Consider the following 19,406-nt stretch of genomic DNA (forward strand, 5'->3'; position numbering starts at 1 on the left):
CAATAAAATATATTTTAAAAGAACACACTTGAGCCTTTAAATATATATATATATATATATATATATATATATATATATATATACACTATATTTTACTGATTTTTAGGGAAGAAGAGAGGGATAGAGAGTTAGAAACATAGATGAGAGAGAAACATCAATCAGCTGCCTCCTGCACACCCCCTACTGGGGATGCGCTTACAACCAAGGTACATGCCTTTGACTGGAATCGAACCTGGGACCTTTCAGTCCTCAGGCTGATGCTCTATCCATTGAGCCAAACCGGTTTCAGTTGCCAATCACTTTTCTTTATGTCCACTGCTGCCCATTCCATTCCAATAATAAGCTTAGCTTGCCTATCTATAATAATAAAAGCATAATAAGCAAATTGACCCAACAGCCAAACAGTGGAATGACCATCCGGACCATGAAGCTGGGGCTGCGAGGGCTGAACTCCTTGCACAAATTTCATGCATCGGGCCTCTAGTACTATTATATGCAATTTTTTTTCTAACTGGGCTCTTGGCTTCTACTATTATCCTCTAATAATTCATACTCCATACAGCATCTTTTTAAAACCCATATTCCTAACTGTGGCCTGTAAAATCCAATGTAATCTAGCTGTCTAGCTTACTCATCTTATCTACCACTCTTCCTTTTACAACAATGACCCACCACTACGTCTTGATTTCTATTTTCTAGTTGTTCTTTTCTAGTGTCATCTTGTTATTTGGGCCTCTCAAATGTTACCTCTGGCATTTTTCATTAAAGAACTGCAAATGAGAACAACAACATGCCATTTTCTCTCTCAAATTAGCAAGACTTATGGGGAAATGGCTTATTTAAATTTTGTGAATTAGTGTAAACTTCTTTGAAGGAAATATGACACTATGTGTATCAAAATTATACATAAAATGCACACATCTTTTGACCCCATACTTCTAATTCTAAAATTATCCCACAAACACAAATGAACAAAAATACACCTGTAATGGTGTTCATTATAATATTGTTGGTAATAACCAAAAACTAGAAACAACATGAAAATGTATCAGTAGGATTATGTAAATTATGGTACACCCATAATACCATGCAGTTGTTAAAAATAGAGCGAGGTGATGCCAAAACCGGTTTGGCTCAGTGGATAGAACGCTGGCCTGCGGACTGAAGGGTTCTGGGTTCGATTCCAGTCAAGGGCATTGTACATTAGTTGCAGGCACATCCCCGGTAGGGGATGTGCAGGAGGCAGCTGGTCAATGTTTCTCTCTCATCGACGTTTCTAGCTCTTTATCCCTCTCCTTTCCTCTCTGTGGAAAATCAATAAAAATATATTTTAAAAAAATAGAGTGAGGTGAAAACATAAAAACTGACAGAGTCTAAATGCATCATGGCATGCTGGCTTAGATCCTGGAACAGAAAAAGGACATTAGCAGAAAAACTAGTGAAATCTGAATAAAGTTCATAGTTTAGTTAGTATTAATGTGCCAATGTTAATTTCTTATTTTTGACAAATGTGCCTTGGTTATACAGTATGTTCATATTACATATTTCATGTAAGTTCATATTACAACTTTCTATAAATCTAAAATATTCCAAAATGAAGTTTAGCCGAAATTGGTTTGGCTCAGTGGGCAGAGCATTGGCCTGCAGACTGAAAGGTCCCAGGTTTGATTCTAGTCAAGGGCATGTACCTTGGTTTCAGGCACATTCCCAGTGCGGGGTGTGCAGGAGGCAGCTTATCAAAGTTTCTCTCTCAACAATGTTTCTAGCTCTTTATCCCTCTCCTTTCCTCTCTGTGAAAATTTAATAAAATATATTTTAAAAAATGAAGTTTATTTCTTAAAGTAATATAAAAAGAAAACTAAGCATAATAAATGAAAAAAAAAATCCAGGTGGGGAATAGTATATACAGTATTCTCGTATAGCATTTGTATACTAAAAGATGGGGTTTATCTATAATAATAGATAATAGATAAAGGGTAATAAGCAGGAGGCTTGGGTTTCTCCAGCATGGAGGAAGCCAAGCTTTCTGCCTGCGCCTGCCTTCACTCAATGCTACAAAGTTTCAATTATAGAAGATAAATAAATTCCAACAAAAATGGTGGCAGCCACAGAGCTGGAGAGAGCAGGAGGCTTAAGTTGCCCACAATGATGGAGGAAACCACACTTCCTCAACCCTGGCCTGCCTTGGCCTCTGTTCAAGGCTACAAAGTTTCAATTAGAGAAGATAAATCCCAGATACCATTGCTGGAGGAGCCCACGCCTCCTGCTCTCTCTATGGTGGCAGCACTCTTGGTTCAGTTAATTTGCATACTTGCTCCTGATTGGCTGATGGTGTAGCAGAGGTACAGTCATTTGCATATTACTCTTTTATTAGATAGGTTAACAAATTGTAAATTTTTATTGAGTATTGACTATGGTCCAGGCCCTGTGATAAATAGTTTACACATAATATCTCATTATTTTCCACAGTAAAATTCTGAATTTGGTACAATTGGTATCCACATTTTGTAGAAAAAGAAACAGGAATAAGGAAGTTACGTAAATGGCCAGCGTCACAAGGTTAATAAATGGTGGAGCTAGGTTTCGAACCCAAGCAGGCTGACTCCAAAGTCTTTTACCATATAAATCCTTGTTTACCTCTATAGATGCAATAGAATATATTTTAATATATAGAATATATTTCCATAGAATATATTTTAACTTTCTTATGGTTACGTGATAAGTATAATTTATTTTCAGTGGAAGAGACTAATCACTTTTAATTTTTAATGAAGTTGGGTGATTCAACGTCTCTGACCTCCTTTTAAAACTTCAGCAAAATGACTTTTACTGCTTGACCCCTTACTTTTAAATGTTCAAACTGGTCTTTACATTATTTGATGATTTTCACTAGACTAAATGATCCTACTTATGATCATTTTTATATACTTAGTTATTTAATCTTTATAGGTGTTTTTTTTGTGGGAGATTATCAATCACTCTCTAAGTACCTTAAAAGTGAACCTTTTTTAAAAAAATATATATTTTATTGATTTTTTTACAGAGAGGAAGGGAGAGAGATAGAGAGCTAGAAATATCGATGAGAAACATCGACCAGCTGCCTCCTGCACACCCGCCAGCAGGGATGGGCCGGCAACCAATGTACATGCCCTTGACCAGAATCGAACCTGGGACCCTTGAATCTGCAGACCGACACTCTATCCACTGAGCCAAACCGGTTTCGGCGAACCTTTTTCTTTAAAAAGATAAATAGCAGTTGTTATTTCTTCCTCCTCCTTCTTCTTCTTCTTCTTCTTCTTCTTCTTCTTCTTCTTCTTCCTCTTCTTCTTCTTCTTCCAACTTTATATAAATCAGGCCATTTCTTTTGCACGTTATAATATAAATTTGTCTATCAAAACCTTTCCCAGACTTGGATAAATGAATAAAGGAATATTTTCTCATTAGCTTGCATCAGTGTCGGGTAAAAAATAAAATAAAATTGCAACTTATGCTGAAACCAGTTTAGCTCAGTGGTAGAGCGTCAGTCTGCAGACTGAAAGGTCCCAGGTTCGATTCCGGTCAGGGGCATATATGTTGGTTGCAGGCACATCCCTGGTAAGGGGTATGCAAGAGGCAGGTATGCAAGGTCCATGTTTCTCCCTCATCAACGTTTCTAGCTCTCTATCTCTCTCCCTTCCTCTCTGTAAAAAATCAATAATATATATATTATTGTAGAAAAGTATATATAAAATTGCAACTTATGTTAGTTGTTGGTAGACTTTTCTACATGTATAGTAATAGACCTTTTTTAATTAAAAAGAAAACACACAGAAGCTTCAACTATTATCTCATGTACTCTTCAGTAGCAGAATATTATACATTTTGAAGCCCAATCAACATCATAATTTTTGTCAGTAATCAACATTGGATTCCTATTGTGTACATGACACTGCTATTTATGAGGAATCATGTATTCTTAGCCACACTCATTAATTTTACTACAAAAACTTCAAATTTTATTGTGTGTGAGCACTACAATCATACAAAGCTCTTTGGAAGCTAAAATACAATAAATAAAACTGAGAAACTGGATCATAAAGAAGATACAAAAATGTGATGGAAAGAATGGAAAATGAGTTAGGGTCACTTATCATAATAAATTAATTTCCACTAACTATCCCTAAGGTGTTTGATGAGGTGAGAGATGTTTAAGAGAGCATAAAGTCAGTGTGGTCACTGATTTCCTGCTTAAATGAATAGAGAAAATTTAAACGATGGAACACGTAAGAAATTTCTGTCTGCAAATGTACTCTGAAATGCAATTCAACAGAAACTTATTGGGAATCTTCTGATAAAGTATGTTGCAAGGAACTGTGCCTGATGATGAACATGTATGTTCTCTACTCTTAGGGAGCTTACAATCTAGTTAGAACAGTGCTATCCAATGTGTGAATTGGAAAAGGCCACTTGAGGGGTCACAGCTTGATGAACAGTGTTTAGACTAGACTTCAGTCTTCACTCACACTCAGCTGGGCATTCGTGTGTATTGCACATCTTGCACAATCACAGGTGGCAGCCATGTTCATAACTAAAACATATGATGAAAAGATATAGTAGATACATGCATAAAGTCCTGAGTGCGTAGAGAAATAGGGTCTGTCAGGACAGGCATTTGAGCCTCAGATGATTTGTACTATGTGTTACAGTGAGAAAAATGAACACCTTTATTTGTGATTGGCTCAGTTTGAGTCACATGCCTTATGCAATGGTGAAAACCTGAACTGAGTGGGGACAGCCCAATAAAGACATTAGTGAAAAGAAATTTCTGGAAGGCAAAGCAATGGGGGATTTTGAGAACTAGAGAAGAGGATCACAAACATTATGGAAGAACCTATATGCCATGCTAGGAAGTGAGGCACTTTGGGGATGTTAGTAAAGACATAGAAATAAATTTTGCTCATTAAATTTTTCTCATATAATGTGGAAAATCCTAACATTATTTAACTCTAGAAGTATAAGTGGGAATTTAATCTTAAAGTTCTTTTGTGTGCACAGTCTCATTCCCAGGAAATAACCACAATAAACAATTTGTAGTACAGATTTCCCGACATTCATAGAAAGTTGGTTAGCTATCTGTTAATCTCTAGGGCAGTGGTCTCCAGTGCTTTTTCTGTTTCTTTTTTTTTTTTTTTTTTTTTTTTTTATCCGGTGCTTATTTAATAAAGCACCAACATATGTTGGTTCATTTGTTTATAAATTCAATACACATCGTACTAAAATTGGCTAATATCCCCAAGCATAAACAACTTAAGGCAAAGTTCACCATTAAGGATAGTGAATGCAAATCCACATTTTCAAGTACCTCCTTGATAGTTTCATAAAAATTTGTTTTACTGTCACACTGGTCAGCCTTTCAGCTTCCTAAGGTGTCTGAGTTGTATCAGGAGGAGGAAAAGTATTGGCCCTGCATTTTCTTTCTCCTTTCCTTGTGCTTGTAAAGGAGGATCATATTGTGGTTAAGAGAACTGTCTGAGGTGAATTGAGGCTCTGCCATTGGCCAGCAGCTTACTCAAACTCTCATGTTTAAAATGAGAATAAAAACAGTACCATCCTCTCAGGGTTTTGTGAAGGTCAAATGAATTACTGGAGACGAAGCCCTTAAGACTGTGCCTGGTGTGCAGTACGTGCTATGTAAGGATTTGCTACTGGCTTTGTATTCCTACTGTTGTTTTTTGCAGGAATCTTTTAAGGCCTCTTTTCTGTTTTGTGAGCGCAAACCAGATAAGGTAATCTGTAAATCTACCTCACTGAATCCTCACTGAACCCTCACTGAACCCGGGAGCTCTCTGTGCTGTGGGAGCTCCTCTTCGCTTCAAGAGGCCATCAGACATGCATGCTGAGTGGGAGTGCTGGTGTCAATCCACGCAAAAAATGTTAGTAAATCCTCGACTTTCTTTTTTCCTTTTTGTAAAAATAAAAAGCAAATATGTGCGTGTGTGTATTCTTTTTTTTATTTTATTGATTTTATACAGAGAAGAATTGAGAGAGATAGAGAGTTAGACACATCGATGGGAGAGATACATAGACCACCTGCCTCTTGCACACCCCCCCACTGGGGATGTGCCCACAACCAAGGTATGTGCCCTTGACCGGAATCGAACCTGGGACCCTTCAGTCCGCAGGCCCACGCTCTATCCACTGAGCCAAACCGGTTTCGGCTGCGTGTGTGTATTCTAATATTTTCACACATCAGTGGGTTTGTATTCTAACACTTTCTTCCCACATCTCAGTGGATTGCTAGGGAATTCCCTGTGATGCGCCCACCCACTCTGGGTGCCTGTGTGCTAGGGGACACACTGCTGGGAATAGCTCCACAGCTTTGGAGAGCTGACAGCTGTGGAAGCAGGACCCGAGCAAGATGAAGCGTTGGGCTGGGAAACAAATGCAGGGACATGAAAGGACAGGCAGAGAAAAGGAAACCTGGCAAGAGCTCATGAGTGGAATTTTAGCTGGAGGCAATCCTGTTCGGAAAGCTTTTCCTGGGCAAGTCAGTGAGGCCATGGGGATTCAGATCCTGCCCTTTTCCCACAGCTCAGCTGCAGGCAAGTAAATATGTACCCATTACCTACTGGGGCCCAGCGCTGTGCTATGGGCCCCAGGGTAAGTGGTCACTTCTGCAAGGAGTTCATAATCTGATGGAGATGACTAACACTAACATAGAATTTCAATATGAATTATTTATTTATGTCTATTAATGTGCAAAAATACATACACTTTATGCATAAATCTCATAGCATAAAATGCTATAATTTACAGAAGGAACTACTTAGCCTTACTTGAGTTTTTAGAGAAATGGCTTCTGGAAGAAGGAGATGGTGCCTGGATAAGTACTAAAAGAACAAACTTTCCTTCATTAATATTAAACAACAAACAAACAAACAAACAAACACCCTTCTTTTACTGTTTATTAAAGATGCTGTTCCTGCCGAAACCAGTTTGGCTCAGTGGCAGAGCGTTGGTCTGCGACTGAAAGGTCCCAGGTTTGATTCCGGTCAAGGGCATGTACATTGGTTGCCAGCACATCCCCGGTAGGGGGTGTGCAAGAGGCAGCTAGCTGGTCAATGTTTCTCTCTCATCAACGTTTCTAGCTCTCTATCTCTCTCCCTCTCTGTAAAAAAAATCAATAAAATATATTTTTAAAAAAAGAAAAGAAAAGAAAAAGAAACATCATTTAAAAATAAATAAATAAATAAAATAAAGATGCTGTTCCCAATGACTCAGGCTTTGTATAGAGCCAGTATAGACACAAGAATATAAATTCCAGGAGGACATTTGTTGTTGGGTTTTTTTTCCACTACTGTGAGCCTGATGTCCACAAAAATACTTGACACACAGTGGGTTCTCATTTGTCCAATGAATTAATGAATTAAGCTTCATAGTATCTCTTTGAATCATGGTATGAGTATTATGGTGACTACAGACCAAATTTATCCCAAGTTCCACAGCTGAAAAACCAAGGTCCAGATTATTCATGTAATCCACTCAAGGCAATCCAAGGAGCCAGCTCTATCTCTGAGTTAGCACTCCCATTTCCCAATTCTTAGCCTAGACCTTTCTTCACGATCCAGTGGCACTTGCCCAGAAGTACCAGATGTAACTACTTAGATGTTCACTATTCAGATCTCCTCAAGAGCCAGGAAAGAATCTGATTCCAGAAAGTTGATGGAAATGAAGACAGCTAGAGATTTTTCTCTCCAGCAGCTGTGTCCATGTCTGTGTCTGGCCTCCCTGGAAAGCAATGGTTCCTGTTGTTATATGTCCTTTTTCTGTCAGAAATGAAGAAGAGGAAACAAAATAGCATTAAGTGTGCAGGTAAAATTTAAATTATGTAACATAAACATTCTCTAACTACTTCCATTATTTTCCAAGCAAATTAACCAGACTAGTAGTCCAATCTGGGCAACAGGAGTATGATCAGAACCTCTCCAAGTTCTGAATGGTACAATTTTTTAAAAAATATATATATTTTATTGAATTTTTACAGAGAGGAAGAGAGAGGGATAGAGAGAGAGTTAGAAACATCGATGAGAGAGAATCATCAATCAGCTACCTCTTGCACACCCCCTACTGGGGATGTGCCCGCAACCAAGGTATATGCCCTTGACCGGAATTGAACCTGAGACCTTTCAGTCCTCAGGCGATGCTCTTTCCACTGAGCTAAACCAGTTTCGGCTGGAGGGTACAATTTTTAAGGGTACCTTTTGAATACACTGTGAAATAAATGTATAATCTATAAACTAGTACACTTCATATAAAAAAATGTATGTATATATATTCAACAATCCAGAAATTTGTGTTTTAGGCCTTATCATAACACCCTTTTGTCTCTGCATACATCTTATTGTCTCAATATGATCTCTGTAACCCTTTCTAAATAGGAACTTTCTGAACCTTACTAAGTTTCTCCCCACTTTTTAAAAATGATGTTTTTATTGATTTTAAAGAGAGAGGAGGGAAGAGGGAGAGAAAGCGAGAAGAGAGAGAACAATCAACTGGCTGCCTCCTGCACACCCTCCCACAGGAGATTGAGCCTACAACCCAGGCATGTGCCCTGACTTGGAATTGAACCTGGGACCTCCTGGTGCATGGCAGGAAGCTCAACTAACTGAGCCACTAGGCAGTCCACACCCCTGGCCCTTAAACTTAAGTCTAATAGTTTGAATTTTGTTGGCCTCAGTTATTTGTCAATTCTACGTCCTGGACATGTCTCAAAACTGCCCAGTTTTCTCCATCTCTACTGCAACAAGATAGACCAACCACTATTGTCTTTTGATGAAGACTAATAAAATAGCTTCTTAATTCTATTCCCTCCCTCCAATACTTTTCCCACACAGCAGTTAGAATAATCTTTTTAAAAAAGAATCATGCAGCCGAAACCGGTTTGGCTCAATGGATAGAGCGACAACTTGGGGACTGAAAGGTCCCGGGTTCGATCCCGGTCAAGGGCATGTACCTTGGTTTCGGGCATATCCCCAGTAGGGGGTGTGCAAGAGGCAGCTGATCGATGACTCTCTCATCGATGTTTCTAACTCTCTATCTCTCTCCCTTCCTCTCTGTACAAAATCAATAAAATATATTTAAAAAAAAAAAGAATCATGCAACTTTTTTGGTTATAATCTTTCCACCCTTCTCATAATTCATGAAGTAAAAGACCAGAGTCAGGATCTGGCCACTCACCAGCCTCCTCTTGGGCACATTCCTAGATCTTTGCCTTTGAGCCACATTCTTTTCATTCCTGAGAGCAGTAAGCTTTTCCCTTCCCTAGGGTTTTTCCCATGCTGATTCCTCTTCTTAAAATGCTATCTACTATGGCACTTACCCTGCCCCACATACTTTATGCATTTTTGTGAGTGGGCAATGGAGCGGGTGGATGCTGGAGAGTCCTGTCTAGCAGCTCCATGCAGGAAGATTAATGGAGAAGAAGAAAAGAAGACTAGTTCTTGGGTAAACCAAAAGATGCCTTTTTGGGCCTTGCAAAATGATTGGGAAGAACCTGGGTGGGGTTGGATTTTGAAGAAAATAGGGGCAGGAAGAGGGGGAGATCAAGAAATATATTGCTCAGGATCATGTAGGTTTTTGTTTTATTATTTGTTTGTTTGTTTATCTATCTATTTATTTCTACTTTAAACTGATGTGACTTTAAATAGATAAGCTAGCTATATTTTCTATTCCACACCGAGTATGGGTGGCACTCAGTAAGTAAAGACACTTTATGCATGCTTATTGGCTTGAAATGAATAGAACAGCAAAAACAGGTTTTGTCTAGAATATTTAAGAATATATTCAAAGTGATAACTTCTATTCATCGAGCGACATGTTGCACATTATGCTACCTGCTTCACATTTAAACCTCACAACTATCTGCAGGAGAATGTTTTTTTTTTTACAGAGAAGGATTCTGAGGCTTAGAGAGAATCACCTGCCCATGTCACAGCCAAGAATCAAACCAAGAAATGCCTGGTTGCATAGCCTGTGTTCCACCTTTTCATACTGCTCTGCCTTTCTGCATTACTGAGTCATCAGAACTAAGATAATTTTCCAGAGTGATGTTAATCAGATTTCCTGCAGAATTATTACTTATGTGTCTCTATTTGCTGCTAATGTGTGACCTCCTAGGGTGGAGAGAACTGTTTAATTCCCCATTTTGTACCTACTGTTTAGCACAATAACTGGTACATAATAATAGCATTCATTGGATATTAGGTGCTAAGCATAGTTTAAAGTGCTTTATGCATATTAGCTTAATCCTCATGAGAACTTTTCACGATAGACACTATTAATATCTTCAGTCTACAAATGAAGAAACGGAGCCATGAGGAGGTTAACTAATGTGCCCAATATGCCATAGAAGCTTTCAGTGCTCCTCCTTCCTGGGTTCTCTCTCTCTCTCTCTCTCTCTCTCTCTCTCTCTCTCTCTCTCTCTCTCTCAATATATTTTTATTGATTGCAGATAAGAAGAAAGAGGAAGAGAGAAAGATAGAAACATCAATGATATGAGAGAATCATTGATCTGCTGCCTCCTGCATGATCCACACTGGGGATAGAGCCATCAACCAAGGCATGTGCCCTGACTCGGAATCAAACTGTGACCTCCTTGTTCATAGGTCAATGCTCAACCACTGAGCCACACCAACTGGGTAGTCTCCTCTCTTTCTAAGCATGTGGGGGGATCATTTTTCCCACCCTCTTGTAGTTAGATGGCCAATACACTAGAAGTAGAATTGACATGTATCCCTTCTCACTAAAGCATTTAATTGCTGACATGAGACCCTGCAGTGCTCAACAAGCTGACATGCATACTTAGCTACAAGGAGCTGGCTCTCCGTGACCCTGGATTTCAGAGTGATTATGTGAGAACAACTCCTCTCCCTCATAATGGAACTGTAACATGAGTAAGAAATAAACCTTGGTGTTTTAAACCACTAAAAATTCAGTTTTGATTTGTTACTATATGCTATAAACTAAATATCTGTATTCCCCTCAAAAGTCATATATAGAAATCTCATCTCCAATGTGATGCATTTGGAAATGGGGCCTTTGGGAGGTGATCAGGTCATGAGAGTGGAGCACACATGAATGGCATTGGTACCCTTATAAAAGAGAGCCCTTCTGCCATGTGACTACAGCAATAAGGCAGACAGCGGTCTATGGCCTATGAAATCAGGAAGCAGGCTCTCCCCAAACACTGAATCCACTTGATCAGACACTTGATCTTGGACTTCCCAGCCACCAGAACTGGGAGAAATAAATGTTTGTTGTTTATAAGCCACCCAGTCTATGGCATCCTATATAATAAAGATGTAATATTTACAGCATAACGACCCACCACATAATGACTGAATCATAGATCAGCAAGAGGATGGGGCAGCGAGCACAAGTGGGTGGCAGGGAACTATAAGAGCGGGCAGGGTAGCAAGCTATGTGGGGAGAGGGGACCAAGAGGCGCTATAAGAGGGCGGGGCAGCAGGCAGAGAGCTACTGGAGGGCAGCAGTGAGCTACTGGCAAGCTACTGGTGCATGGATTCGTGCACAGGGCTGTGGGAACCCCTATCACATCTGGCGTGGTTCAGGGTTCCACTTCAGGGTTCGGGTTCTGGAGAAGGCCGCACACAAATGAAAGAGACTAGAAAAGTATTAATTTGGGGGCCAGGCGGGAGCCCACCTCTAGTGGGAGGACTATCGCCTTGCTTTGACCTTGCCATCCCTTTTATTCAGGTTTGAGACACACCCATTGCCCTTAGACAGGTAATTCCAGTAACAGGAAGGGTATCTTAGCAAGTAAGGATTTACATGATTATTTGGTGGAGAAGTTGCCTCAGTTACCACATTGTCTTAACTAGATAGGGAGTGGTTGGCTCTGACCTTTCAGAGCTTAAAGGTAGACCAGCCTTCCACATCTTTGTATTAGTGAGACAATGATCCGTTTCCGGCACAGGGCTACTAGTTTTTATTATACAAGTCCAAATGGGCTAGATACTATAGTAAACATAACTTATGCTGGCTAAAACACAGGATCAGAACTCTAGTAACTGATGGAGTGGAGATTTAAACCTAGGCAGCTCTGGCTCTGAAGCGGATTCTTTAAATCACTACCTTGGAAATTACTAGCAAATGTCAATTGACTAATGAATGAATAAATGGTAGGAGGCCTTTGTTATTCACTCATGCTTAGGACTCAGGAGTCGGCTTTGGTAGAGGGTGGAATGCTTTCCCTTTTCAAAGAATATCATCTCATTTTCATCTTGAAATACTAGACAGTTTTGATATTTATAAAAGATGAATATCTCTTAATCAACACAACATTCATCTTTTTAAAAAAATATATTTTATTGATTTTTTACAGAGAGGAAGAGAGAGGAATAGAGAGTTAGAAACATCGATGAGAGAGAATCATCGATCAGCTGGATCCCTGTCCCTATCTGAGTAACCAAAGTGGCCCATGTATGGCATAGCTACAATCTGCCCTCCCCCATCTTAATTGTTTTCCCCATTATGTATTTGTCTCTTTGTATTAGCCAAGTCATATTTTTTCCCAGATGATTAAAGAAGTAAGCAATATAACATGGTTTTTAATTTTCTTTTTTACATACTGTCAGTTTATAGAGTGGTACTATATTTTTCACTGGAACAGATCGTACTTAAAACAAAGAAACAATGGTTGAATAATGCTTTCTTTCTATGGGGGCTTAATATTTTTCCCATATACTGTGTATTACTGTTTGAGAATTATATCTTTTCTAACTCATATAACTTTAAGGACTAAGTTTTATCAAACTAAAGTCATCCATATCCTTTAAGTAAAAAACCAATGTAAGTATAATTAATTTGAGTGTTGAACTAAGTTAAGTTGTAAGATCCTGAACATGCCAGATTATAATAAAAATATCTCCTTAACCATGACTACAGTGGTTAAAATTTAATGCAACATTAATGGTGAAGTATGACCCTTCTAATGGTCTCTGCTCCTGCTTTGCGGAAGCTAAGGCAGGATTTATGCTACCAACAGGACTCTCTTCATGGAAATATGTAGCTTAGTTTTTAAATACCCTTAGCACATAAAAAGACCATTTGCTCTGTTTTATGTTTTCATGTATTTATTAGTTTGTAATAATAACCATGACCTCCAGAGGCTGGGCATTTTCTGGGAGCTAATGGCCTGGGTTAGAGGCCCAAAGCTTCATGCTGAGACCATTAATCAGCCCACCAGCCCTTAGCTGATGGTAAACACCTTCTTCCATCAGTCATTGTAACTCAGGCCTTGCAAGCCAGAGCATGATGTTTGGAGAGCCTACCCTGGGCCGGGCTAGGCTGAATACCACAGCACACTGCTAATCACATCCATAAACCTGTGTCAGAAACTTCACACTGCAGTGGACATATCTTCTATGACTCTCACTTCTCTAAGACCTTGAGCTGTACCTCAAAGACCAGGACACGAGACAGATCATCATTAACTTCCTTTACAAGCCATTGGCCAACCAACATTAAAAATATTTCAAAATATTTTTATATAATTGAACCTTATTAAATAAGCATTTTTAATCATTTAAAAACTAGGATGGATTTTATAAACAGGAACATCACAAGCCCAACATTCCATTGTTTTCGTTTACAATTGTATTATGATTGACAGCTTTAGGGCAGATCATGTGTTGCTAGCACACCAAGCTCCAACAACATTTCACTCCTGGAAGGTCTCAGAACACTGAAGCTGAGAAAACCAGGGGGCTTGTCCTCTGGAGGCTGATCCCTCAAGTTCCAGTCAATCCCCAGGGGCCTCTTCAGAGCTTTCATCCTCCCCAACCTCACTGTGAAATGTTGACCACTTCCTGCCTCTGGACACTGCTGTTCGTTCATTCAACAAGAATTTATATGGCTCCTACAATGCACCAGGCACTCTTTCTCCCCTGGCTTCTGTGTTGTGTTTCTTACTAGTAGTTCTCACACCTAACTACTACTTTCCACCTTTCCTGTTTGCACTTTGTTCATCTTTGCGTTATCCAAGGTTCTCTTTTGTCCTTTTTTTTTTATTTTTTTTTTAAGTTTTTGGGTATACTTAATATACCACAAAAATCACCCATACTACTTAAGTGTACAGTGTTATGAGTTTGGGTAAAGGTACACAATTGTGCAACCACCATCAAAGCTTTAGAACACTTTCTATCACCTCAAAATAGTCCTTCCTGTTCCATTTCTGCTTTTACTTTGCCTCTTTTAGAATTTCATATTAATGAAATTATGAGTATGCTCTTTTCCCTTAGCATGATGTTTTCGAGATTCATCCATGCTATGGAGTGTATCAGTAGTTTGTTCTTGTTATCCTCACCTCCTCACTCAAGGTTATTTTTCCCATTGATTTTTAGAAAGAGTGGAAGAAAGGGAGAAAGACAGAGAGAAAAATTGACATGAGAGAGACATCTATTGGTTGCCTCCTGAACGTGCCCCTAGGGACAGGGTCTAGCTGCTACTTTCCACTGAACCAAACTGGCTAGTGCAGTAGTTTGTTCCTTTTAAGTGTTCAGTACTGCCGAAACCGGTTTGGCTCAGTGGTAGAGCGTCGGTCTGCGGACTGAAGGGTCCCAGGTTCGATTCCGGTCAAGGGCATGTACCTTGGTTGCGGGCACATCCCCGGTAGGGGTGTGCAAGAGGCAGCTGGTCGATGTTTCTCTCTCATTGACGTTTCTAGCTCTCTATCCCTCTCCCTTCCTCTCTGAAGAAAAATCAATAAAAAATATATTAAAAAAATAAATGTTCAGTACTATTCATTTCATTGTATGGACATACCATTTACTGTTGTATCCATAGATCTTAAACTTTTTAGCCATCCTGTGCCTCAGTCTCCCAATTTGTAAAATGGTCACAACACTGGTAACTTAGAGCAAAGGCTGGTATCTGCTAAGTTCTCTGTTAGCTCATGTAATTATATTTTATTGCCCACTCCTGGAAGATACAAATATCTTATCCTAAAGGGGTCAACTCAAGAACTTTTACGGCATTACTCATGAATGGTGGGGTTCTCTGAGACAGTCTTCACTGGGCTTCGAGACTGAAAGAGAGGGAGGGAAGTGTGGTGTACCTGGGGTGGGGGTTTAGGGCAGCGAGGGAAAGTTGGGGGGACAGGAGAATGTGGACCTTTTCAGGGCTATATCTCACTCATTTGTTTCTCCAAAAGTCCCTAACACTGAGCCTCGCACTTGGCCCATTCTCATTTGAGTTTTTAAATTTAATTCCAGAATCACAGAATGAAAAGCATGGTGAACTCTCCCTCCCATCTCCACCCCCGCAAAAAAACAAAACACACACACACACACACACACACACACACACACACACACACACATACACTCATGCACAACATCCTCTGATAACAACAAAAGAAACCCTTCTCTTGTTCATATGATCCTTGTTGCCTGCAATTCTTTTAATAGGAGACAGTGGTTTTTGTTCTGTCTTGGGCCATTCTTGCAATATTGTGTTCCATTCTGGGCGATGCTGTTGAAAGGACTTTATTGAACTGTAACACATCCAAGAGAGGGTGAGCAATATGGGTAGGCGCCTATAAGTCATGTCATATTATGAGCAGTTGGGCATATTTGAACTGTGGGGACATAGTACTCAGTGGGAGGGTGACAGCTGCCTTCAAACAAAGTAAAAGGCTGCCAGGGGGAGAAGGACTTGCTTTATGTTCTGTGAGGAGATATTGTAGGAGGCTAATTTTGGCTAACATGACTGAGAACCTTTTCATGATTAGAACCAGCCAGAAATAGAACGGGCTGCCCCAGGAGGCCTTGATTTACAATCAGTGGAGGTGTTGACTCAGAGGTTGGATTCCATGTGTGGGATTATTCTAGGAGAACTGATGCAGACGGTGAAGAATTAGAGAAAAAAGACTTCTAAGGTTACTTCCAGACATCTGATTCTATTTGGTAAATTTTGCTTAAGACGATCTGACTTCAACTGAGTCACTGAAGACCTTTTCCTATTTCCGAGCCCTGAGAGTGGGAGGTTGTTGGGGAGTATGAATGGTTGGGGTTCAGGTAGGGGGACGAAAGAACTGTAAAAAGAAGTGTAGTAGGCAAGGTGAGAAAGAGTCCAAGAAAGGGGAAACACTCCTAAAGGAAGGCTGCTTTAGCCCACTTCACAGGTTTTTAGTGTTTTTTCCTGGAATCGGTTTTGTTCACCTTTGCTGGAGAGGTACCATGTGGCTCAGTGAGCATGTGGGTGCATAGCTTATTCTCTCTCCCTCCTACTAGGTCCTCTCTGTAAACCACACTCTATTTACTTGTTGTCAACCCTGATAAGTCAAAGTGGCAGATTTAAAGATGAAATTTCAAGCAGTTTAAATTAATCAGTGGAATGTAGACTTGTGTTCTATTTCTATTCCTTCCCTGTTATTGTGTAGGTCAGTGCATAGAGGTCTGATTCACATACCCAATGTGCTTCTCTTGCCTTGTCTTTTAGTTAGTTTTGTCAGCCACATTTGATTTTGTTTTCATTGGATCCCAGCTTCAGAGGCTGGGGTTTATCGTCACAGAATACAATATGCCAAAGACAAAGCTGTCCTGCCCATAGCTGCTGCCTAATGGTCCAGACATTTCCCCTCTCATTTTACATTATAGCTGCGTCTGGCACACCATATAACACCCTTTTTCGTTTATTGGTATGGGATGTGAAAGCATTTTGGAAGTATAAACACACTATACAAGTGTAAATTACCACTAGGGATAATATGCAATTCTAAGGAGGAAGTTTATGTAGATATTTCCTAGTACCTTACCAGCAGAACATGGCTTCATTGGTTTTATGATATGTTATTAGACAGATAAAGCTGTCATTATAAATTGGCACCTTTAACTTCTGGTGACTTGATGTGCCTGTAGTTTTCAAATGGCTTTTCTCCTAGAGGCATGGTCCCCAGGTGAAGTTTCATTATCCATCCTTTGCTTTCTTTCTCAAAACATCACACACCACTTTGATACACTTTATCAAATGGAAATACTCTCTTCTTCAAACCTCAGTAAGTTGGTAAATTGGCAACGTAAACTTTTTTTCTGCTTAAAAATCAAAATCACAGCCTGCACTTTGTTTCGGGAGCAAATAATTAGGAAAGTAACCATTTGTACTAAAGTACATCAGGTTACTAGGTTACAGCTGAATCATCTTACAGTGCTGCTAGACATGTCCAATACTACTTATATTGCAATCAAATTATTGCAACGTGTACTATGTGTTAGTATTACAGATTTACTTTTATATATAACTCTTTTCGGTTTGACCATCTATTCTGTACTTGCTCATATAGTAGCTTGATTTTTTTTTCTCTTTTCAAGGACCTGTATTTGCCCTTCTCCAACAAGCCTCCTTGAAATATGACCATATATAACATCTAGTGTAGGTCTGTGTGCATGGGAAAACCACATAAATGCTTATTATATGGATGAATGGAGCTTACTGTTGTTTGTCATATTTTAAGTATCATCAGTTGTAACCAGATGAGCATCAGTGTGAAAACTCTGTTGCCTATAAAGGAAAATTTAGAGCAAGTCATTATTAAAGAAAATATAAGACCAGAACATCCATTAAGAAATGGAAGGTTCCCATGGATCATTAAAATATGCTTCAACTGCAAAAAAAAAAAAAAAAAAAAAGATAAGATAAATTATATTCAGAAAACATGAGTTAAAAAAATTCAAACATTTCCGATTCCTTGTAAAAAGAATAAAACTTCTAAAAATAAACATTTTAAATATGACAAAAAGGGTCTAGGTAATATCAAACCCACCAAAGATTATACATGTCAGGATTACATCTGTCTTATCTTCATTCTTAGCAATTATTGACAGGAAATAAAGAAGAGAAAACATATTTAAAAAGTGTTAGCCAAGTCTCATTGTAGGATGTGACATACAAAAGGTTTTACAGAAATCTTATCTCTCACCCACAAAAGTGAAACCAAGACAAGACCAGAGAGTTGTGTAAATGTTTGTGTTACCAGCCATGTTCTGCTGGTAAGGCACTAGTGTTTGTCTGTCAAAGATGAAGACAGTGAACACCAGGTTGCTGGTACTTTCATTTTAATTGCAATGGAAATTTTAAAACTGCCTTTATACTGTTTTGATGATAGGACTCTAGCAGATTCCAAAAAGCAAAAAAGGACCACGTGGAAATCATTGTTGGCCTTGTAGTAGGAGTTGCAATAAACAGCTGTTCTCATAGCACAGAGCTTCCTTTGTCATCCAGTCCATCTGTGCTGGAATTGGAAACATGTAACTCACAAGATGGACTTTGGGCAGAGAGCCTGAAAGATAAGGAGGCTTTCAAACCCTGAAAAAATAGGCAGCAGTTTTGATCACAGTCCAGAGAGTTTTCTAACTCAAAAGATTTTTTTAAAAAAAATTGGAATTTGTCCCCAGTAGTTCCAACGGTCACTGTAGTTATTTGTCCTTAGCAATTCCTGATCACGTCAGGGATAGGTGTGGGAAAGGAAGTCACCATCTCATGATTCTGTAGAAATCGGGCAGAGATCATTAAGTGGAGAAACAGTTCAAGAGTACAGCCAACTCACTTGGAGCAACTTAAAATCTTCTAAGAGAAAAAAAATACAATAAAAATTTCTAAGAGAACCAGAAGATATGTGGACATATAAAAGAAGGCTACTCAGATATATTTTTAAAATATGTTTTATTGATTTTTCACAGAGAGGAAGGGAGAGAGAGAGCCAGAAACGTCGATGAGAGAGAAACATGGACCAGTTTCTTCTTGCACACCCCCTACCGGGGATGTGCCCGCAACCAATGTACATGCCTTTGACCGGAATCGAACCTGGGACCCTTCAGTTCGCAGACCGACGCCCTACCACTGAGCCAAACCGGTTTCGGCTACTCAGATATTTTTTCATGTTTGTTTGTTTGTTCTTCAGTCATAACTACCTCCTTGCTCTTCAGAAAGAGAAAAAGTAGATTTGGATGAACAGCCTCTAAATTTGAGTTTGACTGGTAGCAACAGGTTATGTCTAAAAGGGTCTGGGAGTATATTTTGTAACATGTTGGATGCTAATGATGGAGTTCATATGATGCCTAAAACTGTCTTGGAGACTGTGGGTCTTATACCAGACAAAATGAAATCTCAGGGTGGTGGTGGTGGGGGGAGAACCAAGACAGAAAATAAAGTCTCAGGTATCATGATCTTAGTTCTTAGCAATTATAGCCAGAAGGGAAAAATGTGTCAAGTTGCAAAAAAAGAAACAAGATAGAATGTATTCAGACAAAAATAAATTCATCTTAAAAAGCTGGCAAGCATGATACTAATATTCCTAAAGAGACTTCAGTGAAATAACAACCATGTGATTTTCCTTCTGGAGATGCTGA

At 39.3% G+C, this 19,406-nt stretch overlaps 1 pseudogene; it reads right to left on the minus strand.

The window, feature by feature from the left end:
• Positions 1-1,397: 1,397 nt before the first annotated feature.
• Positions 1,398-19,406, minus strand: part of LOC123651900 — a 101,750-nt pseudogene continuing 83,741 nt past the window's right edge.

This window comes from Pipistrellus kuhlii, unplaced genomic scaffold (assembly GCF_014108245.1).
Source record: "Pipistrellus kuhlii isolate mPipKuh1 unplaced genomic scaffold, mPipKuh1.p scaffold_m20_p_9, whole genome shotgun sequence".
Taxonomy (NCBI): Eukaryota; Metazoa; Chordata; class Mammalia; order Chiroptera; family Vespertilionidae; genus Pipistrellus; species Pipistrellus kuhlii.